Source organism: Lepidochelys kempii, chromosome 3 (genome assembly GCF_965140265.1).
Source record: "Lepidochelys kempii isolate rLepKem1 chromosome 3, rLepKem1.hap2, whole genome shotgun sequence".
NCBI lineage: Eukaryota > Metazoa > Chordata > Testudines > Cheloniidae > Lepidochelys > Lepidochelys kempii.
In genome coordinates, this window is record NC_133258.1 from 135,012,614 (window position 1) to 135,037,140 (window position 24,527).

A 24,527-nucleotide genomic window follows, 5' to 3' on the forward strand; every position below is an offset into this window, starting at 1 on the left:
TCCTAGAGGTACAAATTTCCCTTAGTACCTTGCTCTATATACCTTCTGGCCTAAATTACAGGAGTCATCACTGTTTAAAAATCAACACTACACAGAAGCATCTGAGATGCAGTGGTTTCTTTGTCTAAGTATTTGAAGTCAATGGGGTAATTAAGATAACTAACTGAAATATTGTATGCGGTGATGTTGTAGGCATGTTGGCCCCAGGATATTAGAGCAACAAGGTGGTTGAGCTCTTGAGCTGACACAGAGCTGAATAAGACTTCTGTGTCAGCAGAAAAGCTTATCTTTCTCACAAACAGAAGTTTGTCTAATAAAAGACATTACCACATCCAGCTTGTCTATCTGAAATATTGACTTTTTAATGACAAACGTGTCTCTTGCTATAGCTGAGAGTGCCCATAATGCATTGCTTTCAGTATCTGCCTTATTAATAAGTGCAAGATGATCCCTCACACCTTAGCTCTGTGCATAGATCAAGGAGATCCACATTGGGGCCTGCAAGTCTAGTCTGCAGTTTCTTGCATGCAGATGGCTATGGAACGTCTTTCAGCAAATTAAAAATGGGTTAATCTCCTAGCTGTCTGTGCTGAATCACTTTGTTATCAATCATGGTACCTGTTGATCCTGGCTAAATTATTTTAGCTTGGTAAAAGTCACCAGGGTTTTCATGGAAGACGTTTTTCCAAATGATAGATTATAATTTACAGCTGCTTTTGCGTCTTAGGTTTCTAACATGATCCTCTCTCATGTTGTGTTTGTGGAGTATAGCATTCATGGTAGCCAACACTATAATTAAGTCTGAGATCCCTTCTTTTCCAGTTGCTCAGACGTTCCTAAAAACTGTTTAGTTGGGATGAAACCTAACATGTTTGGGCTCATCCTAAAGAGGAATTTGTTTTGTTTTGTGTTTAGTAGATTAAATCTGTTCAACTGTTTGAGAGAGAATATTGAGATTTAGTTGTACCTATTGTGTTGCTATTGTCCTGTGTTCCAATTCTTTCCAGTGTAATAATTGCTGTCACACATCATTCTATGTACCCTTTAATGAAGAGAAAGATTGCAATGGAAGTCAATGAATATAGATCAGAATTATTCAGTGATGCTTTTTCCTACAGTGTTTTACTATCATCATCCCCCCATCTCAAAAAAGTATTTTACAGTAAGTCACAAGAACCAGATGCTATTTAGACAAGAGATTGAGGACACGGAAGACTCAAGCAGCTGAGCTACTAAAAATGTGTTAAGTCATTATAAATAGTGTGAGAAGTAGCCAGCATTGTACCCTATCTTAGAAAAAAAATCTAAGGGTGATCCAAGGGAACTGTAGGCTGGTGAGCGTTACCTAAGTACTGGGGCAAAACTGCTGAGAAAAACATTAGAGATACAGTTATGAAGTAAGAAAATGATGAAGAAAGAAAGGATGATTTAGAAATATGGGTGTTAGCCTAGGATTTGGAAGACCGGGGTTCAGTTGCGTGCACTGCCACAGACTTCCTGTGTTACTGTGAGCTGTGTCTGTGAGTCACTTAGTAACAGAGTTTCCAAAGGTATTCAGGCACCTAAAGATGCAGATAGACATCTACTGGGATTTTTAAAAAGTGTCTAATCTGTTTAGGTGCTTTTGTACATCATACCAGATGTCTATCTGCATCTTATGGCATCTAAACACTACTTATGCCTCAGCTCTTTTACAGATGGGATTCCTCATTCACAGGGGTGTTGTGAAGATAACTAGTCTAGCTGGTGAGACACTCAGATACTACGGTATTGAGGGCCATATAAGTATGTTAGATAGCACACAGATTAGGTTTTATAAGGATAAATTTTGCCTCACTATGTCTGTTTTATTAAACTCTTTCATAGAATTCTAACATATTAAGAAAGGGAGGCATGCCTGATCTTTTGAAAGTCTAAACAAGCTCAGGCAGGGGTTCTCAAACTGAGGATCGTGACCTCTTGGGGGGTCACAAGGTTATTACATGGGGGGTGTCACGAGCTGACAGCCTCCACCCCCAAACCCTGCTTCACCTCCACCATTTAAAATAGTGTTAAATATAAAAAAGTGTTTTTATTTTATTTTCAGCGCTGTAACATGCCAGTATAGACAGTGCACCAGCGCTGGTAGCTCCGACCCTCGTGGAGGTGGGTTTTTTTGCCGTGACTACACAAGCTACATTAAAGCACTGCCATGCAGCGCTTTAACATTGCCAGTGTAGACTAGCCCTTTGTTGAGAAGTATGCAGAAAAGCAGTTTCTTTGGTCAACACGGGCCTAGTCCATACAGTCACATCATTCAGTGACTTCAACTGTAAGAACCCAGAAATAAAGCCATATGTATAGATAAGTTATATTTGTAGGAATAAACAAACCAGTAAGTGTTTGAGATCCACCAGATATGATAATCAGTGTGAGCTATACAATTGTATGTGTATCTACAAAAAAAGGAACGGTTACAGTTTAAAGCATAAAAACATGCTTGCATGTTTTGAAAAGCTTGAGAAGACACAAGTCAGTTTGTGTAAACCATGCATGGACTAACACATACAACAAATGTTGCTTGCTTCAGGGATGCTTTTTTCACTAGATGTCAATTATACAAAAGAGCTTCATGTATCACACAGAGCTGGTTTATGTGGCCAATGTGGCTGGCAGGGGAACTGGATGGATGAGGATCCAACTCCTGCCAGGCATACTGGCATAAACAAGCCCTTAATGATATGTGAAGCTCTTAATGTTGTGTCTTGTGCACAAAACATTTGCAAGATATGTTGTTTGGTTTATTCATTAACAGGAATGGTTTATCCAAATTGACATTTTTCTTAATTCCAAATGGCTTTTTATGCAAGTTGGGTGTTGGGGGTCATCCTCTCTAGGCCAAGCTCTGCTGCTCCCTCTCCCTGCAGGCCAGCTGCTTAGTCCCCACTCAGCTCTCTGGCCCTTGCTCCCAGTTCCTCCCTTCCCTCTCTGGGGCTGCATGCGCAGGGGCACCTTGGCAGCAAGCACCAAAATCTGGCTGTGCTCTTGTGATCAGGAAGCACAGCTCTCTTTGCAAAAGGCTTCTTCTGACTGGTCTCCACTGAAAACCCTGCAGGCTCTCTGACAGTTTGCTTGCAGACGGGTGTTCAGCAGACCAGGGGTTAACACTGATCTGTGCTGCTGCCATTGGCAATAGAGTGCAAGAGACTGCACCACAGATTGTTGGCATTGACAGTACTAAGAAATTTGTCCCAAGGAACTCTGGGATACATCTGGAGGACTTCTGGGACCCGAGTCAGGCCAGGGCAGCATACATGCAAGAAAGCAATAGAAATTGGACCCTAGGTCCCAACTTAGCACCGGCACAGACCCTCTAGCTCTGCAGGATCTGGGGACTCCAGGTTTGAGCCCTAGGTTCAGAGATGCTGGAACAATATGTATAGTGGGGGTGCTGAGAGCCATTGAACCAAACTGTAAACCCTATTAACACAATGGAAACCACTTCAAGCCAGGAGGTATAGCAGCACCCCTAGTTCCAGCATCTATGCCTAGGTTAATACAACTAGTGTGTAGATGCAACGTGGGTTAGGCTTGAGCCCAGACTCAAACCTGGGCTGACTATGCTGTGTAGATGTACCCTAAGAGTCTTGAAGGCTTTAACTGGATAGGCAGTATTAAATAATGGATCATTAATTTTATTATATTAGGAATTGATTAGATAAGTTGATAGGCTATCTGGTTCACACACTTTTCTTGATCGTAAGTTTTTAGTGGCCACTTGCATCTCTTCTTTGGTAAGTGAATGTTTTAGCACTGACTAATGTTCTGGGTTTGATTGATAGATTAATGATTTTTCAAAAAGGTCAGTCCTGTGAATCAGATGCTGCATCAAACTATTACAGGTGCTTTAGAAAGAACATAAATGTCCCTGTTACTTCATATAGTTCCATCAGGGAGCTTTATAGGCACCATGATGCATGTGGTCTCCTCCCACCTCAGGAGGCTGTTAACGCCTTCTAACTGCTATTCCTTTAATCATACCATAGCTGTGTTGCTTCAGGGAGTACTAGTTAATCTGCATTAATATCCAATATACTTGGTGTATACAATGCCAATGTTACTTCAAGTGAAAAGGATATTGAAAGCTATTTCTCTTCCTTATTTTTTAAAAACAAATAGGCCATAGTATAATTTACTTTTAAAATCAGACCTACCTATTGAAATCCTGGAGGAGTGCTAATTAAAAATCAACGACATGATGTATAAGATAGCCTTCTAATTTTTATTATGGTATTCTGTCTTAGTACAAAGAATTAATGGTAGCGATTGTATCTTATTTATCTGTGTTACGATAACACCTAGAGGACCCAAACAAAATCAGGGCTCCCTTTTGTTAGATGCTATCCAAATACTTAGCAAGAGACAGCCCCGGCCCCAAAGAGCTTACAATCTAAACAGACATGATGGAGAGGAAATATCTCCCTTTTGCACCTAGGGAACTGAGACACAGAAAGATTGAGTGACTCGCTCAAGGTCATAGAGGAAGTTTGTGGCTCTCAGCAAAGATTTGAACAAGACTCTTTTGAGTCCCAGTGAAGAACCTTAACCACAAGGCCATCCTGTCTTTTGGGTTTTAAAATGTTGCACAGCTTATTGTTAAGACGTTCCTGAAAAATATTTAGCCATTTTTCATTTCAAGAAGTCATCACATTTTTCACTACTAAAGACTAAAAGACTGTAAAACCACAAAAAGAAAAGGAGTACTTGTGGCACCTTAGAGACTAACCAATTTATTTGAGCATGAGCTTTCGTGAGCTACAGCTCACTTCATCGGATGAATTGCATCCAATGAAGTGAGCTGTAGCTCACGAAAGCTCATGCTCAAATAAATTGGTTAGTCTCTAAGGTGCCACAAGTACTCCTTTTCTTTTTGCGAATACAGACTAACACGGCTGCTACTCTGAAACCTGTAAAACCACACTGTACCACAAGGTGGTATGGGCTGTCTGGTAATTATAGCCAGATGATATCTGAAAACCCTCTGGCTAAGAAGTATTTCCCAGTTTGCACAAAGATAAACCATTCCTGCTAATGAATAAACCAAACATAAAGTGGCTTGCAAATGTTTTGTGCTTGCAAATGTTTTGTGCACAAGACACAACATTATGAACAGGACCAAGCATCTGCCTTCCTCAGCACAGCCAAGGGAGGGATGAGCCCCAATATCCTGGCAGCCAGGAGCTGCCTGTCAGCTTTTCTCCCTGCTCCAGGCAAGCTCTGTGCAGCAGCAAGGAGCAGCCAGAGCCACGACTGTAGGAGGCTGGGGGGAGGTTTTGGGGCTGGCTCCCATTTGCTTCCCTGGGGATGTGTGTGCAGATGCTTGGTCCTGCTCCGCTGTTTGGCCCTTGCTTCCAGCTCCCCCAGCCCTGATCTCCCTGGGGCTGCATGTGGAGGGCTGCCTAGGAAACATGCACTCTGAGGCAGTGAATGGGAGCCAGCCCCAAAACTTCCCCACATCCTCCCAGGGATCCCTTATCTCTGCCTCCTAGGGTGCAGGGGAAGGGGACAGGGATACGGGATTCCTGGGGGGTGCTGGAGCACGCTGCATCTCATACACTGTGGCTGCACTTCATTGCTCCGCAGATGCCAGGCTGGGGGGTGGGATGTGTGTGTGTGTGTGTTTTCCCTCTGAAACTTACATTTGTCAAACTTCAAAACAGACAAAAATAAATAAGTTTCAGAGTAGCAGCCATGTTAGTCTGTATTCACAAAGAAAAAAGGAGTACTTGTGGCACCTTAAATAAAAAAACAACCAAACAAAAACACCATCATTGAATATCTCATTTTAAAAATTAACAATTGCAACATTTCATTTTAATAGTCTGACAGCCCTGGAGACTGATGTCCTAATTATCCTCAGAACACGTGCATATGGGCATTGTCCTGACAACGTGACTCAGCATAGAGGTTGGGAGCCCAATTCTCAGGTCAGGTGGTAGTTCAGTATCCAGCCTGTTCACACTGCAGTCACTCTACTGAGACAGGTTTCAGAGTAACATCTGTGTTAGTCTGTATTCGCAAAAAGAAAAGGAGTACTTGTGGCACCTTAGAGACTAACCAATTTATTTGAGCATAAGCTTTCGTGAGCTACAGCTCACTTCATCAGATGCATACTGTGGAAAGTGTAGAAGATCTTTTTATACACACAAAGCATGAAAAAATACCTCCCCCCACCCCACTCTCCTGCTGGTAATAGCTTATCTAAAGTGATCACTCTCCTTACAATGTGTATGATAATCAAGTTGGGCCAATTCCAGCACAAATCCAGGTTTCCTCCCCCACGCACAAACCCACTCTCCTGTTGGTAATAGCTTATCTAAAGTGACCACTCTCCTTACAATGTGTATGATAATCAAGGTGGGCCATTTCCAGCACAAATCCAGGGTTTAACAAGAACGTCTGGGGGGGGGGGGTAGGAAAAAACAAGGGGAAATAGATTACCTTGCATAATGACTTAGCCACTCCCAGTCTCTATTCAAGCCTAAGTTAATTGTATCCAATTTGCAAATGAATTCCAATTCAACAGTCTCTCGCTGGAGTCTGGATTTGAAGTTTTTTTGTTGTAATATCGCAACTTTCATGTCTGTAATCGCGTGACCAGAGAGATTGAAGTGTTCTCCAACTGGTTTATGAATGTTATAATTCTTGACATCTGATTTGTGTCCATTTATTCTTTTACGTAGAGACTGTCCAGTTTGACCAAGGTACACGGCAGAGGGGCATTGCTGGCACATGATGGCATATATCACATTGGTGATTGTGCAGGTGAATGAGCCTCTGATAGTGTGGCTGATGTGATTAGGCCCTGTGATGGTGTCCCCTGAATAGATATGTGGGCAGAGTTGGCAACGGGCTTTGTTGCAATGATAGGATCCTGGGTTAGTGGTTCTGTTGTGTGGTATGTGGTTGCTGGTGAGTATTTGCTTCAGGTTGGAGGGCTGTCTGTAGGCAAGGACTGGCCTGTCTCCCAAGATTTGTGAGAGTGTTGGGTCATCCTTCAGGATAGGTGGTAGATCCTTAATACTGCGTTGGAGGGGTTTTAGTTGGGGGCTAAAGGTGACGGCTAGTGGCGTTCTGTTATTTTCTTTGTTAGGCCTGTTCTGTAGTAGGTGACTTCTGGGAACTCTTCTGGCTCTATCAATCTGTTTCTTCACTTCCGCAGGTGGGTATTGTAGTTGTAAGAATGCTTGATAGAGATCTTGTCGGTGTTTGTCTCTGTCTGAGGGGTTGGAGCAAATGCGGTTGTATCGCAGAGCTTGGCTGTAGACAATGGATCGTGTGGTGTGGTCAGGGTGAAAGCTGGAGGCATGTAGGTAGGAATAGCGGTCAGTAGGTTTCCAGTATAGGGTGGTGTTTATGTGACCATCGTTTATTAACACTGTAGTGTCCAGGAAGTGGATCTCTTGTGTGGACTGGACCAGGCTGAGGTTGATGGTGGGATGGAAATTGTTGAAATCATGATGGAATTCCTCAAGGGCTTCTTTTCCATGGGTCCAGATGATGAAGATGTCATCAATATAGTGCAAGTAGAGAAGGGGCGTTAGAACAACGCTTCCTCAGCTCTCATCCCCTAAGTCAGCCATAAAAATGTTGGCATACTGTGGGGCCATGCGGGTACCCATAGCAGTGCCGCTGATTTGAAGGTATACATTGTCCCCAAATGTAAAACAGTTATGGGTAAGGACAAAGTCACAAAGTTCAGCCACCAGGTTTGCTGTGATATTATCGGGGATAGTGTTCTTGACGGCTTGTAGTCCATCCTTGTGTGGAATGTTGGTGTAGAGGGCTTCTACATCCATAGTGGCCAGGAGGGTGTTATCAGGAAGGTCACCGATGGATTGTAGTTTCCTCAGGAAGTCAGTGGTGTCTCGAAGGTAGCTGGGAGTGCTGGTAGCGTAGGGCCTGAGGAGGGAGTCTACATAGCCAGACAATCCTGCCGTCAGGGTGCCAATGCCTGAGATGATGGGGCGCCCAGAATTTCCAGGTTTATGGATCTTGGGTAGTAGATAGAATATCCCAGGTCGGGGTTCCAGGGGTGTGTCTGTGCGGATTTGATCTTGTGCTTTTTCAAGGAGTTTCTTGAGCAAATGCTGTAGTTTCTTTTGGTAACTCTCAGTGGGATCAGAGGGTAATGGCTTGTAGAAAGTGGTGTTGGAGAGCTGCCTAGCAGCCTCTTGTTCATATTCCGACCTATTCATGATGACAACAGCACCTCCTTTGTCAGCCTTTTTGATTATGATGTCAGAGTTGTTTCTGAGGCTGTGGATGGCATTGTGTTCCACACGGCTGAGGTTATGGGGCAAGTGATGCTGCTTTTCCACAATTTCAGCCCGTGCAGATCAGCGGAAGCACTCTATGTAGAAGTCCGGTCTGCTGTCTCAACCTTCAGGAGGAGTCTGGAAGGAGTCTGTGCTGGAAATGGCCCACCTTGATTATCATACACATTGTAAGGAGAGTGATCACTTTAGATAAGCTATTACCAGCAGGAGAGTGGGGTGGGGGGAGGTATTTTTTCATGCTTTGTGTGTATAAAAAGATCTTCTACACTTTCCGTAGTATGCATCCGATGAAGTGAACTATAGCTCACGAAAGCTTATGCTCAAATAAATTGGTTAGTCTCTAAGGTGCCACAAGTACTCCTTTTCTTCTACTGAGACAGCTACCAAAGGAGCTAATTATGTAGTTTATGTACTCATGTGCTCGTTATGGGCACCTGAGTCTCATCAATAGCACTGTCACAGTGAGGAAACAGGGTGGGCAGTAGAGTTTTCTACAGTGCAACACATTTGTAGGGCTACAGCGTGGACACTATGAAGTGGGGAGTGGTGCTAAACACTCTGGAATAGGGTTACTTTGACTTAGGTCTGAACACTGCAGTGTGGACGCCAAAGCCCCATGTTCGAACATGGGTCAGAAAATCTTAACCTAGGGTTAAAATGCAGTGTAGACGCTCAAGCCCACGGTTTCCGGACATAGTTCAGCTGACTTGAGTCCCACTAACCTTAGGCTTCCATTGCTGCGTAGACATACCATTAGGGATTAATTCTGATCTCACACGGGTTCATATCAGGAATAACTCCACTGAGTCAGTGAAGTTAGTGTGTAAAACTGTTTTGATATCAGGTTTCAGAGTAGCAGCCATGTTAGTCTGTATTCGCAAAAAGAAAAGGAGTACTTGTGGCACCTTAGAGACTAACAAATTTATTTGCGCATAAGCTTTCGTGATCTACAGCTCACTTCATCGGATACCAGAATCAGGCTCTTAATCTTACCATCATCTTACAGCTTTACAAACTAAGGACTACAGGCTGCTTGTGCTCTTCTATAATGATCTGGTCTTTCTGGCACATTGTATAACATTAAGACTAGTGGGAAAAAACCAAACAGTGGCAGTCATTCAAATACCAATCCACATACAAGGAAGATCTAGAACTATTGTTTAAGAAAACCAATCAATATTACCTTCACACATAAATAATAAAAGGAAATGTTTAATCACTAACTTGGCCAAAGCTTCTGATGCTGTGAAATAGACATATTTGTTCCACTTTGAGAGCGGAATGGAGCTTGGGTTTAAGATAAGCAGACTTTATCCATTTATAATAATCATAAGCAGGCTCTCCTTAGCCATTTGGGTGCCCTATGCAGCCCCCCCGCGGGGGGACTGTGTGGGGCGCCAAGCCTTCCCCCCGCCAAGGTCTGGGAGGCAGGAGCTCTTGGGTGCCACTTTTGGGGGCCCCACAGGCCCAGAGTGGCCCGGGAGATTAGCGGGGGGCCTGGAGGAGCCCGCGCCACTTCCCTCGCCCTGACCGCAGCCGTGCGTGGCTGGGGGGAAGGCGCCTGAGGGGAGGGACCCCCCACTCACCAGCAGCGCCGGGAAGCGGAGCAGCCCGGCCCCAGCTCGTTCTACTTCGCCAACTCCCAGCCGCGACGCTCCGCTTCCCGCCGCTGGTGAGGGGGGCGGGGCAGGGCGGTCCTTTCCTCGCGCTCACCGGCCGCGGGAAGCGAAGCACCGCGGCTGGGAGCTGGCGGAGTGGAGCGGGCTGGGGCCGGGCTACTCCGCTTCCCGCCGCTGCCGAGGAGTGCGGGCTCGCTGGGGGAAGAGGTGGAATGGGGGCGGGCCGGAGGCAGAGCAGGGGGGAAGGGAAGGGGAGGGGAGGGGGAAAGGGAAGAGGAAGAGGTAGGGCGGAGGGAGTTGTCCGGGGCCCCACACCCCTCTAGGGAGGGCCCTGCCCTTTGTAGTGGGCGCAGCCCGCGGACGGGCGAGGGATAGGGGCTGGTGCTGAGGCATATGCAGCACGCAGCTGCCTAGGGCACCATGAAATTTGGGGCAATTTGGTGCCCCAAGTTTCATGGTGACCTACGCAGCTCCATTATGCCTAAGGAGGGCCCTGATCATAAGAGTTACTAGGGTAAAAAGAAAAGGAGGACTTGTGGCACCTGAGACACTAACAAATTTATTTGCGCATAAGCTTTTGTGAGCTACAGCTCACTTCATCGGAGGCATGCAGTGGAAAATACAGTGGGGAGATTTATATACATAGAGAACATGAAACAATGGGTGTTATCATACACACTGAAACCAGAGTGATCAGGTAAGGTGAGCTCTTACCAGCAGGAGAGGGGGAAAAAAACCACCCTTTTGTAGTGATAATCAAGGTGGGCCATTTCCAGCAGTTGACAAGAACCGTGTGGGGAACAGTGGCAGCGCAGGGGAATAAACATGCTCTTCCTGTTAACGAATCAGCCAAAATATCTACATAACAACAAAATAACTACACTTTGATTATTAGACCTTTTTTACTGGCAACGTACAAGGCAGAAAAAAAGCAGCTTCTTTTGGACATCGCAGGTTGAGTTCACAAGCCTGGTACTTAGAAACTATTGTGTGTGAATTGAGAGAGTTTGATATGGAATCACTTAAAAAAAAGAGTGAACCCAACAATCTCATTTACTTTCAAGAAACCCTTCCCAGGGTATAAAACCAGCATTAAACTTGCACTCTAACCCAGAGCATAATTAAAACAAACTAACAAAACCAAAACTTCTTCAAAGCATATCAATCAGTCCATTATCACCTATTTTTATCTTCGATAACCATGGAAACTGGGGCAAAACTGGCTGCTGAATGATGGAAGAATATATTTCATGAAAAAGGCTAAAATTTACAACTAATAGTAGTTGGATCGCCTCCAACTAGCAGGAATGTAAATTGTGGTGATATGTTTATGCCAAAATTTATTGTAAACATGTAAAATATTATTCTGTATTTATTATTTAAAATTTTCAAAATCTTTTAGGTTTGCATACAAATGTATTGACTCTGGGTATTGAAAAGGGAACACATGGCCTATTGTTGAACAGATTTACACAGGGATGAAAGTGGACAAAGTCTGTAGGCCAGCATTTTCAATTTAAAGTTAAGGCCGCCTGTAGAACACCTGCACCTTCTACAGCATTCCCCTGACAACTGTGGGCACTGCAGCTGCACATCACCTCTGAAAAGAAGCCCCCCTTATTTAGCCATCAGAGACTTTCTTGTACCGTGGGAGTAAGCACATCTTAATGAGGAGCTGAACAAATCCATAATCCTCCATAGAGATTTTGCTCTTATAAACAGAGTAAGAATTAAAATGCTGAGTGGGCTAAAATCAGATGTGGGCTGCAAGTGGAAGAGAGCTGAATGTGCAGCTTATTGTTTCAATTCATTACTCAGGTGGGAGCAGCTGTTTTGACTCTTGTTTACTGAGAGAAAGATGGAATGTAGGAGCCAGAATTTTCCACAGCAGCTGGGTGTCTCCTTAGCAGGAGGCGAGAGTGTTGTGCCTGGGGCAGCTGGGTTGGGTGGTCAGTGATGCGCATTTGTAGCACCCAGCGCATACACAGTGTTGTCACCAGTATTTTGCAGTATAACTCTTGTATGAACCTTCAGAAAGACACACCAGGTATAAACAATAACAACCTGTTTCACTGTTCATGAACATTTCCTTCCTTCCTTCAGCAATTCCCCACTTGGAAAATTGCTATCAATTCAACAGCTACAATTTTCTATGAATCAATCAAATTGGTTGATTGAAAAATTGACGGTACTGTTCCCAACATATTTTTTGTGCAGAAAGGGATGATCAAAGTTCAAATTTCATGGTGCCAGCAGTGCTGTTATTGTCACTCAGGCAAAGGGAACAGTCATGAAACTCAGTTCAACTGAAATGGTTTCCTTGTACTTTTATACAAAATACATAGGACTGTTCTGTTTTATGAGCAAGCAACATATTGCTCTGGTGGAAGGAGTTAAACTACTTTAGTGGGAAAATTATCCTACCCTGTGAGTGTTCTATTGGGTGCATGAGTTTTATCATCTGGGTCCTGATTTTGTAACTAAAAGACTGAATTAAGCTTTGCATTTTCTGTCTCTTACTATGGCCTAATTCTTTTTGCCATTCACAACCACCACCAGTCACAGTTTTAACAATAGCATTGTCACAAGGAGAAAAGATCAACAGGAAAGTCTATACGCACTGCAGCCAAGCCAACTCTCATGAACTGATGGCAAGAATCATGATTTCTGAGTAAAATTAAGCCTCACTCATGATCTCAGCAGGATAGAACTCTCAAATGTCAGGATGTTTTCCCCCAGCAGTGGCACAAATGTGTTTCCAATCAAACAGGCGTTATCCTACCCTAAACCAAGGAATGAGGTTTCTCCATCAGGCAGTTAATTCCAAAAAACTTTGAAAGATAATGAGAATTCATTTACATATCAGATAAACAAAGCTATCAAGCTAATAAGTGGGGGGGAAGAGAAAGCTCGTTAGACCCCAGCAGGGAAGAGAAACTTCATCTGCGATATAAAGAAGGGGGAGGGCCAACCCTCAACTAAGCAACTGAATCGACTGGAAAAAATAAGCCTGACATCTGAGAGTAGCAGCCCCAAAGCGGCTGCTCCCCTGCCAGTCTGAGAAGTGGGAAAAGAGGTGAGGCTGGGGTGAGGAGGAATGAGAGGGCTATACTGATGGTGTGTTCTGAGTAGATGGGGTGAGTGCTGGGAAGGTGAACTGAGATTGGTGGGGGTTGATGGAGTAAGTGGTTGAACTGATGGGGTGGTGGTAATGGGGCTGGGGAACTGAACTGAGCGGGGGCTGAATTGAGGGAGGTTGAGTGGGGACAGAACTGATGTGGGACAGGATTAATTGCTGGATAGGAGATGGGCAGATGTGGGATGAGAGCTCTGCAGCAGGGATCAAAATCACCTTATCTAGCACATGTGGGAGAGCTGGCAACACTAACTGTCACATGTACACACCCTGGGGATAGGCAGAGGGAGTTCAAAAATCACGAGACTGACCTAAAAACACAATATAATCTTTTAAGTTCAATGAATAGAAGACCGTTGGGGGCGGAATAGATCTGGACAAGGAGAAGAAGTCTGGAGATAAATGTGAGAAGGGAGGGACTGGCAGTAGAAACAAAAGTGAAACTGTTGGAGCAGCAAAAACAACAAGGAGTCTTTGTGGCACCTTAGAGACTAACAGATTTATTTGGGCATAAGCTTTTGTGGGCTAAAACCCTATTTGGCCATTTCCACCTTAATTGAACTAACCTCATTAGCACTGACGCTCCCCCTCCCCGCCCACACACACTTGGTAAGGCATGTCCCATCTTTTCATTTGCTGTAATATTTGTACTGCTTTCTGTGTTTTTCACTCCATGCATCTGATGAAGTGGGTTTTAGCCCATGAAAGCTTATGCCCAAATAAATCTGTTAGTCTCTAAGGGTATGTCTACACTACAGAATTACTCCAATTTTACAGAAGTCGATTTTTGGGAACAGATTGTATAAAGTCGCGTGCATGCGTCCACACTAAGCACATTAATTCAGCGATGTGTGTCCACAGTACCGTGGCAAGCGTTGACATTCTGAGCGGTGCACTGTGGGTAGCTATCCCACAGTTCCCGCAGTCCCCGCTGCCCATTGGAATTCTGGGCTGAGCTCCCAATGCCTGATGGGCCCAAAAATTTGTTGCGGGTGGTTAAGGGTAAATGTCAGTGAACCCTCCGTCCGTAAAAGCAACAGCAGACAATCATTTCACGCCCTTTCCCCTGGATTGCCCGAGCAGATGCCATAGCATGGCAAGCATGGAGGCTGTTCAGCTCACCGCAGCAATGACCATTGTAAACACCTTGCGCATTATCGTGCAGTTTATGCAGAACCAGAACCTGAAAAACCAGCCGAGGAGGCGATGGCAGCGCAGTGACGAGAATGATGAGGACATGGACACAGATTTCTCTAAAACCGCGGTCCCCGGCAATTTGGAGATCATGGTGTTAATGGGGCAGGCTCATGCCGTGGAACGCCGATTCCAGGCCTGGGAAACAAGCACAGACTGGTGGGACTGCATAGTGTTGCAGGTTTGGGATGATTCCTAGTGGCTCCAAAACCTTCGCATGCGTAAGGGCACTTTCATGGAACTTGCTTTCCCCTGCCCTGAAGTGCAAGAATACCAAGATGAGAGCAGCCCTCACAGCTGAGAAGCGAGTGGCAGTAGCCCTCTGGAAGCTTGCAACGCCAGACAGCTACCAGTCAGTAGGGAATCAATTTGGAGTGGGCTGCTGTGGGGGCTGCTGTGATCCAAGTAGCCAACACAATCACTGAGCTGCTGATATCAAGGGTAGTGACTCTGGGAAATGTGCAGGTCATAGTGGAAGGCTTTGCTGCAATGGGATTCCCTAACTGTGGTGGGGCGATAGATGGAACGCATATTCCTATCTTGGGACCGGACCACCAGGGCAGCCAGTACATAAACCGCAAGGGGTACTTTTGAATGGTGCTGTAAGCACTGGTGGATCACAAGGGATGTTTCATCAACATGGGATGGCCAGGAAAGGTTCATGACGCTTGTGTCTTCAGGAATTCTGGTCTGTTTAAACAGCTGCAGGAAGGGATTTACTTCCCAGACCAGAAAATAACTGTTGGGGATGTTGAAATGCCTATAGTTATCCTGGGGGACCCAGCCTACCCCTTAAAGCCCTGGCTTATGAAGCCATACACAGGCACCCTGGACAGTAGTAAGCAGCTGTTCAACTATAGGCTTAGCAAGTGCAGAACGGTGGTAGAATGTGCATTTGGACGTTTAAAGGGTCACTGGTGCAGTTTACTGACTCGCTCAGACCTCAGCCAAACCAATATTCCCATTGTTATTGCTGCTTGCTGTGTGCTCCACAATCTCTGTGAGAGTAACGGGGAGACGTTTATGGCAGGGTGGGAGGTTGAGGCAAATTGTCTGGCCGCTGAATACCTGCAGCCAGACACCAGGGCGATTAGAAGAGCACAGCAGGAAGCGCTGCGCATCAGAGAAGCTTTGAAAACCGGTTTCATGATTGGCCAGGGTACTGTGTGACACTTCTGTTTGTTTCTCCTCGATTCTCGCCCCCTTGGTTGACTCTAAATTCCCTGTAAGCCACCCGCCCTCCCCCCTTTGATCACAGCTTGCTTGCAAAGGAAATAAAGTCACTATCATTTAAAAAACATGTATTCTTTATTAATTGATTATAAAAATAGGGAGATAACTCACAAAGTAGCCCGGGTGGGGTGTGGGAGGAGGGTAGGAGGGAAGGAAAAGGCCACTTCAAAACTTGTTGAATGACAGCCTTCTGTTGCTTGGGCTGTCCACTGGGGTGGAGTGGTTGGGTGCCCGGAGCCTCCCCCCTGCCCCCACGTTCTTGGGCGTCTGGGTGAGGAAGCTAAGGAACTTGGGGAGGAGGGAAGGCGGTTAAACAGGGGCTGCAGCGGCAGTCTGTGATCCTGCTGCCGTTCATGAACCTCCACAAGCCGCCGGAGCATGTCCGTTTGATCCCGCAGTAGCCCCAGCGTTGCCTCCTGCCTCCTCTGATCTTCCTGCCGCCATCTCTCATCTCGATCGTCCCTCCTGTCCTCACGTTCATTGGCCGCTTTCCTGTACTGTGCTACTGTGTCCCTCCACACATTCTGCTGAGCTCTGTCAGTGCCGGATGACTGCATGAGCTCAGAGAACATTTCAGTGCACGTGCGTTTTTTTTGCTGCATTTTCTGAGATAACCTTTGGGACGGAGGAGGGAGGCTTGAAACATCTGCAGCTGCAGGAGGAAAAAAAGGGAGTGAAGTATTTTAAAAGATGCATTTACAGAACAATGGCTATACTCTTTCACGGTGAACAACACTATTCACATTACATAGCACATGTGATTTCAGTACAAGGTCGCATTTTGCATCTTATATTGAGTGCCTGTGGCTTTAGTGTTAGAGATCACACACACACAGTGCCGGGCAACAGAATTTGGCTTGCAGGCGGCCACGGTAAGCCATAGTCTTTCAGCTTCTGCAACCTTCAGAACAGCAGCGACCTCCTTTCCTATACCAAGCAAAGCCCATTGAGTTGGCCATTTAGTGCTGCGGTTTTCATGTTAACGTGCAGCAGCAGAAACCAAACTAACCCCAGCCCCCATCCAGTTCTCTGGGATTATTGTTTTACTCCTCTCCCCACCGTGTGGCTGGTATCAGGGAAGATCCCTGCTAGCCAAACACAAACAGCTCAGCACCAATGCCTCCCCCGGCACCCGCTTGGCTAACTGCGGGGAGGATTTCTTTTCAGCCACAGGCAAACAGCCCAGTAGGAATGGCCACCTCTGAATGTCCCCTTAATTAAATTCCCGTATTTCAACAGGTTACCATGAACTTCAGACGTTCCTGTTAACTGCTGGAAATGGCCCACCTTGATTATCACTACAAAAGGTTTTCTGCCCGCCCCCGCTCTCCTGCTTGTAATAGCTCATCTTAAGTGATCACTCTCCTTACAGTGTATATGCTAACACCCATTTTTTCATGTTCTGTGTGTATATAAATCTCCTCACTGTATTTTCTACTGAATGCATCCGATGAAGTGAGCTGTAGCTCAGGAAAGCTTATGCTCAGATAAATTGGTTAGTCTCTAAGGTGCCACAAGTACTCCTTTTCTTTTTGCGAATACAGACTAACACGGCTGCTATTCTGAAACCTGTCATTATGCAAGGCACTGCATTTAGCCATATGGAGTGGAAATCTATCAACTTCATGAAAAAACTCATACAGATACAGACAGACATCATCTTCCTTTCCAAATGCAAACAGATGGACATCGTACCAAAAGGACTGAAAGTAAAAAATCTATTACAATCTACATACCACACAGACTATGCTGACAGCTTGTGCCACACGCTCTCAAAGAAACTGCAGAACCAGCTGATCAACATCATCTACAGCAAACAGGGAGCGATTAAGAATGAGCTCTCAAAACTGGATACTCTCATAAAAAAACAAACTTCCACACAAGCTTCCTTTCCAACACACCTCTGAACAACATACTAATCCATAGAGACCTTCCTACCAACACTACAAAAAGAAGGATTCTAGGTGGACTCCTCCTGAAGGTCGAAAGAACAGACTGGACATCTACATAGAGTGCTTCTGCTGACGTGCACGGGCTGAAATTGTGGAAAAGCAGCATCACTTGCCCCATAACCTCAGCCATGCAGAACACAATGCCATCCAGAGCCTCAGAAACAACTCTGACATCATAATCAAAAAGGCTGACAACGGAGGTGCTGTCGTCGTCATGAATAGGTCGGAATATGAACAAGAGGCTGCTAGGCAGCTCTCCAACACCACTTTCTACAAGCCATTACCCTCTGATCCCACTGAGGGTTACCAAAAGAAACTACAGTATTTGCTCAAGAAACTCCCTGAAAAAGCACAAGAACAAATCTGCACAGACACACCACTGGAACCCCGGCCCAGGGCATTCTATCTGCTACCCAAGATCCATAAACCTGGAAATCCTGGACGCCCCATCATCTCAGGTATTGGCACCCTGACAACAGGATTGTCTGGCTATGTAGACTCCCTCCTCAGGCCCTACGCTACCAGCACTCCCAGCTACCTTCGAGACACCACTGACTTCCTGAGGAAACTACAATCCATCGGTGACCTTCCTGAAAACACCCTCCTGGCCACTATGGATGTAGAAGCCCTCTACACCAACATTCGACACAAAGATGGACTACAAGCCATCAGGAACAGTATCCGCGATAATGTCACAGCAAACCTGGTGGCTGAACTTTGTCCTCACCCATAACTATTTCACATTTGGGGACAATGTTTACCTTCAAATCAGCGGCACTGCTATGGGTACCCGCACGGCCCCACAGTATGCCAACACTTTTATGGCTGACTTAGAACAACGCTTCCTCAGCTCTCGTCCCCTAATGCCCCTTCTCTACTTGCACTACATTGATGACATCTTCATCATCTGGACCCATGGAAAAGAAGCCTTTGAGGAATTCCATCATGATTTCAACAATTTCCATCCCACCATCAACCTCAGCCTGGACCAGTCCACACAAGGACACTACGGTGCTAATAAGCGATGGTCACATAAACACCACCCTATACCGGAAACCTACTGACCGCTATTCATACCTACATGCCTCCAGCTTTCACCCAGACCACACCACACGATCCATCGTCTACAGCCAAACTCTACAATACAACCGCATTTGCTCCAACCCCTCAGACAAACACCTACAAGATCTCTATCAAGTGTTCTTACAACTACAGTACCCACCTGGTGAAGTGAAGAGAGAGACTGACAGAGCCAGAAGGGTTCCCAGAAGTCACCTACTACAGGACATACCCAACAAAGATAACAACAGAACGCCACTAGCCATCACCTTCAGCCCCCAACTAAAACCTCTCTAACACATCATCAAGGATCTACAACCTATCCTGAAGGACGACCCATCACTCTCACAAATCTTGGGAGACAGGCCAGTCCTTGCCTACAGACAGCCCCCCAACCTGAAGCAAATATTCACCAGCAACCACACACCACACAACAAAAACACTAACCCAGGAAACCTATCCTTGCAACAAAGCTCGTTGCCAACGGTCCACATATCTATTCAGGGGACACCATCATAGGGCCTAATCACATCAGCCACACTCTCAGAGGCTCGTTCACCTGCGCATCTACCAATGTGATATATGCCATCATGTGCCAGCAATGCCCCTTTGCCATGTACATTGGTCAGACTGGACAGTCCCTACGTAAAAGAATAAAAGGACACAAATCAGATGTCAAGAATTATAACATTCATAAACCAGTCGGAGAACACTTCAATCTCTCTGGTCACTCAATTACAGACCTGAAGGTCTCAATATTACAACAAAAAGACTTCAAAAACAGACTCCAACGAGAGACTGCTGAATTGGAATTAATTTGCAAACTGAATACAATTAACTTTAGGCTTGAATAGAGACTTGGAGTGGATGTGTCATTACACAAAGTAAAACTACTTCTCCATGTTTATCCCCAGCCACTGCTCCTCAGACATTCCTGTTAACTGCTGGAAATGGCCCACCTTGATTATCACTACAAAAGGTTTTCTTCCCTTCCCCTCCCCCCACCCCCCCCGCTCTCCTGCTGGTAATAGCTCATCTTAAGTGATCACTCTCGTTACAGTGTGTATGATAACACCCATTTTTTCATGTTCTGTGTGTATATAAATCTCCTCACTGTATTTTCCACTGAATGCATCCAATGAAGTGAGCTGTAGCTCACGAAAGCTCATGCTCAGGTAAACTGGTTAGTCTCTAAGGTGCCACTAGTACTCCTTTTCTTTTTGCGAATATAGACTAACATGGCTGCTACTCTGAAAACTCTCCTGAGGATAACAAAGAGAGATAAAGAACGGATGTTGCTTGAATGCCAGCAAATACCGGGACCATAAGCTGCCAGGCTTTGTCATGCAATGATACAGATTACTTGCTACTAGCATGGCGTGGTAAAGTGTCCTACCATGGAGGATGGAATAAGGCTGCTCTCCCCAGAAACCTTCTGCAAAGGCTTTTAGAGTACCTCCAGGAGAGCTTCATGGAGATGTCCCTGGAGGATTTCCACTCCATCCCCAGACACGTTAACAGATTTTTCCAGTAGCTATACTGGCCACGAATGCATCCCAAGTCCTCAGGGGAAATTAATCATTAAAAAACACTTGCTTTTAAAACATGTATTATATTTTAAAAGGTACACTCACCAGAGGTCCCTTCTCTGGCTTGGTTGGGTTGGGGGCGTATTTCAGTCAGGGTGATAAAAAGATCCTGGCTGCCAGGGAGAACAGTGTGCTCTCCTCAAGCTTGTCCTCCTCCTCCTCACCTTCCCCATCTGCAAAATCCTCAGGCATGGTAGAGAGTACCCCATCATCGGAGTCCATGGATAGGGGTGGGATAGTTAGTGGTGGCAGCCCCCCCTAGAATTGCATGCAGCTCAGCGTAGAAGTGGCATGTCTGGGGCTCTGTCATGGAGCATCCATTTGATTCTTTGGTTTTATGGTAAGCTTGTCTGAGCTCCTTAAGTTTCACACGGCACTGTGTTGTGTCCTGCTGTAGACTCTGTCCATCGTGGCCTTGGAGATTTTTTTAAATGTTTTGGCATTTTGTCTTTTGGAACGTAGTTCTGATAGCACGAATTCATCTCCCCATACAGCGATCAGATCCAGTACCTCCTGTTCAGTCCATGCTGGAGCTCTTTTGCAATTCTGGGACTGCACGGTTACCTGTGCTGATGAGTTCGCCTGGCCAAACAGGAAATGAGATTCAAAAGTTACTGGGGCTTTTCCAGTACACCTGGCCAGCGCATCCAAGTTCAGACCGCTGTCCAGAGCGGTCACAATGGTGCACTGGGGATAGCTCCCGGAGGCCAATACCATTGAATTGCGTCCACACTAACCCTAATTTGAAATGGTGATGTCGATTTCAGCACTAATCCCCTTGTTGGGGAGGAGTACAGAAATCGATTTTAAGAGCTCTTTATGTAGACAAAAATGGCTTCATTGTGTGGACGGGTGCAGGGTTAATTCGATTTAATACTGCTAAATTCGACATAAACTCGTAGTGTAGACCAGGCCCAAGGGGTCACAAGGACTCCTTGTTGTTTTTGCTGATACAGACTAACACAGCTACCACTCTGAAACCTGTTTGAGCAACATATTCCAGAAGTCTTGAGGTCTTTCTGAGTGTAGCCTTCATTGATTTTGAGATCTACCATACCATTCTCTCACTAAAAAGGGAAACCTATAATGGCAGTAGACCGTAAAAGAGACCCTGTTTGGGAATAAGAACCATTCAAGAAATATGTTTGCTGCTGATGTCTTAAAGAAAGTGACACCAGAGAACTGGTGGAAGTCACTTGAGCACTTGGATTCAGAGACTGTTGAAGTGATAATCTCACTTTTAACAGCAGTAGCTTCTTCTGCCGGAGTAGAAAGACTATTTTCTTCCTTTGGACTAATTCATTCCAAATTGAGAAATTGTTTGGGACCTGAAAAAGCAGGAAAGCTTGTTTTTCTTTTCCAGATTATGAACAAACAGGAAAATGAAAGTGAAGACGACTCAGTTAGCTGCAGAAGCCAATATTTTAAGTTTCTCATGTTGACCTGGCTGACATAGTTGATTTGATTTTTGTTTTTGTTTTTTAAATATTTCATTTAAATTTTTTAGTTAAAAACAATTTTAACAAAAACAACCCTGATTTTAAAAAACTTGAAGTTTAACTCCATTCCAAAATTCATATGTTTGTTTTGTTAAAATATTATGTTTGCTGTTGAAGAAAAAAAATCCAGAATACATAACGTTGTTTTAGTTAAATAAAACAATTTAAATGTCTGTCTGGTGATGTTCTCCTCTTAATACAGCATTGCAAGAAAATCCTCCAAATATTAATGATTAACCTGTTGAACTGGAGATAGTTCACCTCCCAATGACTTCAGAAATATCTGCTTCAGTTACCTTTGGTAAATCAAATAACCAAACAATCATTCATTTTCCAATATAGCTGTAAAACTAATCTGAAAAGTTTTCAAAATAAATCATTGTTTACAAATATATAGTGCGTACCTTCTAAAAATGAAACCTAAATCTATCTATGAGTTGTGAAGAATATGTATTAAGGTTATAACAACCAACAAGAATGCATTTTTATGTAGAAATCCACGATTAAATTGAGTCTTCCTGACTAGTGATTTAAATCATTATTTAAATCAATTTGATTTAAATCAAATCCACCCTGGTTGCAAACTTTCCAGGTATCCATTCTGCCACAGCTGTATGAAGCCATAGAAATAGGGGCTAGCAAGATTGCCTGTGTCATTGTAGTTGGCTGGAAACGCTATTGAGGAATTAGGGGAACATAAGTCATGGAAATATCTGTTGTGCCTGATGGTGAAGAAATGGGTCCTATCAGGTATGTTGGCATGGGATATACAAATTAAGGGCAGAGAAAGGTCCATGTAAGCCGGAGTTTAGCAGCTATATTAAAGTTAATGATGTTCTTCTCTGTTATACCTTAGCCTCCCACTAGCTGGGCTGGAAGAACTGCAGACAAAGTAGGAGTTCTTGCCTCAGAGAGAATGTTTGTAGGGGGTGGATACGATAGACCCAGATTTATGAGGATTTCAGCAACTAATCCTCCTTAAAAATATGTTTTTGTTAACAAAATGATAACCCAAATTTTATTAATTTTTATTCTTAAGAAGTAAGGGAAGGAGTGTTGCACCTGTGGAAATACCACAGTTCAGTGCTGAGGTGGAAAGGCTGTTTTGACGCATTCTCATTAACTCCAAGAGTAGTGGAATACTAGAGCCAGAAGGTTCCAGAACAGTTGGGGATGACAGTTGGTTGTACAGCTAGCAGGAGGGTAGTGATGTGTAATTAGCTATGTGGGATAGGAGATGGTATGTAGCTGTCTATTAATATTTGCTCAGGGTCATCACTATTTTGCAGGAATACCATTGTATGGCTTCTCAGACACTCCAGATATAAACAGTATTATATTTTCCTATAACATTTCCTCTCTTTAGCAACTCTCTGATTTGAAAATGGCTTAAAGCAAACCACGACCACATGATAATACTTCCCACCAATGAGTTGTTTTTGCTGAAGAACCTCCATGCTCCTTTATTTGTGGTGTAGCTAGCCCCACCTGGCATCTGCTCTACCAGCTGAAGCCACACATGTGGGAGCTAGGAGGCCTGTCTGTCCCAGTTGAGGATTTTGGCATGGTTGGCAAATGTTAGGAAAAAGGGGGCAAAACCCTGTAAATATTAGGGCTGGTTGTGATCATTTCAGGAAAGGGCCCTTCATCCGTTATAAAACAATTCCGATAGCCTGTTTTGAACAGCAGTAGCACTTCATTAGGTGGAAGTAAAAAGTCTGCCTTTGACAGGGGAGGTGTTAAACAGAGCTACCTTTCAGGATCCTGGTGAAAATCTGGACAAGTTATAACAGTTTAAATATTGTGCTTGGAGGTTTATTTTACAATGTAAATGGAAATAACTTAGTACTCTATTTTGTGAACATGAGGAAGTAATGCATATTTATTTACATAAACAGGCATTTAAGCTGGCGACATTTTGAAGCATCAGCACCCAGATGAGATGGGGCAGGTGGATTCTTGTTTCATTTCTAATGGTTAAAAGTAGGAAATTAGAACTTGCAAGCTGCAAATAACTGAATGTTTTATAATATTTGACATTTGGGGTGTCAGCACTGAGCTTGTTCAGGATCCCTACCTACCTTGAGGGGATCCAGAGACCCCACTAGGGGAAAGAAAACCAGGCCGCTGCATAGCAATATGATTAACTCCAGAGAAACAAGCCCTACTATGAGAGGGGACTCACTATTCCTAGAACAGATATTTTCAGTTAAGTAGGCCCAGTCAAATGCTGCTCTTGAGACTAGCAGCGGAGGTTGGGAACCCTGGAACTGACAGACTCAGTTCAGGACTGGGCTCCCCGGTACTATCTCTGGGCAAATACCCTGCCTGCCATTCTCACTAATCCCTTCCTAAGCCCACACGAGGATCTGACCCTCCCTGCTGCAAACTGTATATGGGACTGTTGCTGCCCATCACAGCGAAGAGAAAGCACAAACACATTCAGCAACCCCACAAAGAGCTTATTTTTACATAACTGTAGGCTTCTGAAATCCCATCCATGGGTTCAGATCAGCGCCACACACCTGGGCGATTCCTGATTTCTGCTGCCCATTCGTGGCTCCTGATAGAGAAGACAGCCACTCATTTGCTAGGTCTGTACTGCAGCTTCAAGCATAGGTGCAGGAACTAAGGGTGTGGGGGGTGCTTAGCACAGCCAGGTTTTACACAGGGTTCCACTCCTAATCTGAGGCTGCCTGGGACTCCAGTCTTGGTCCCGCATGCGGAGTCCCAGCTGTCAGCCTTGCACCTGGGGCGCCGCGCCTGCCCCCAGCTGTGGCCTCAGCTCCCTTATCCCTGTCCATGTCCCCCTGTCCCAGAGCCAAGGCCCTGCTCCTGGCCCCAACTCTAGGTGGGGCAAAGGGCAGCGCGGACAGGGATCAGGGGAGGTGCAGCCCCCCCACTCTAAAAAGTGTTCCAGCACCTCTG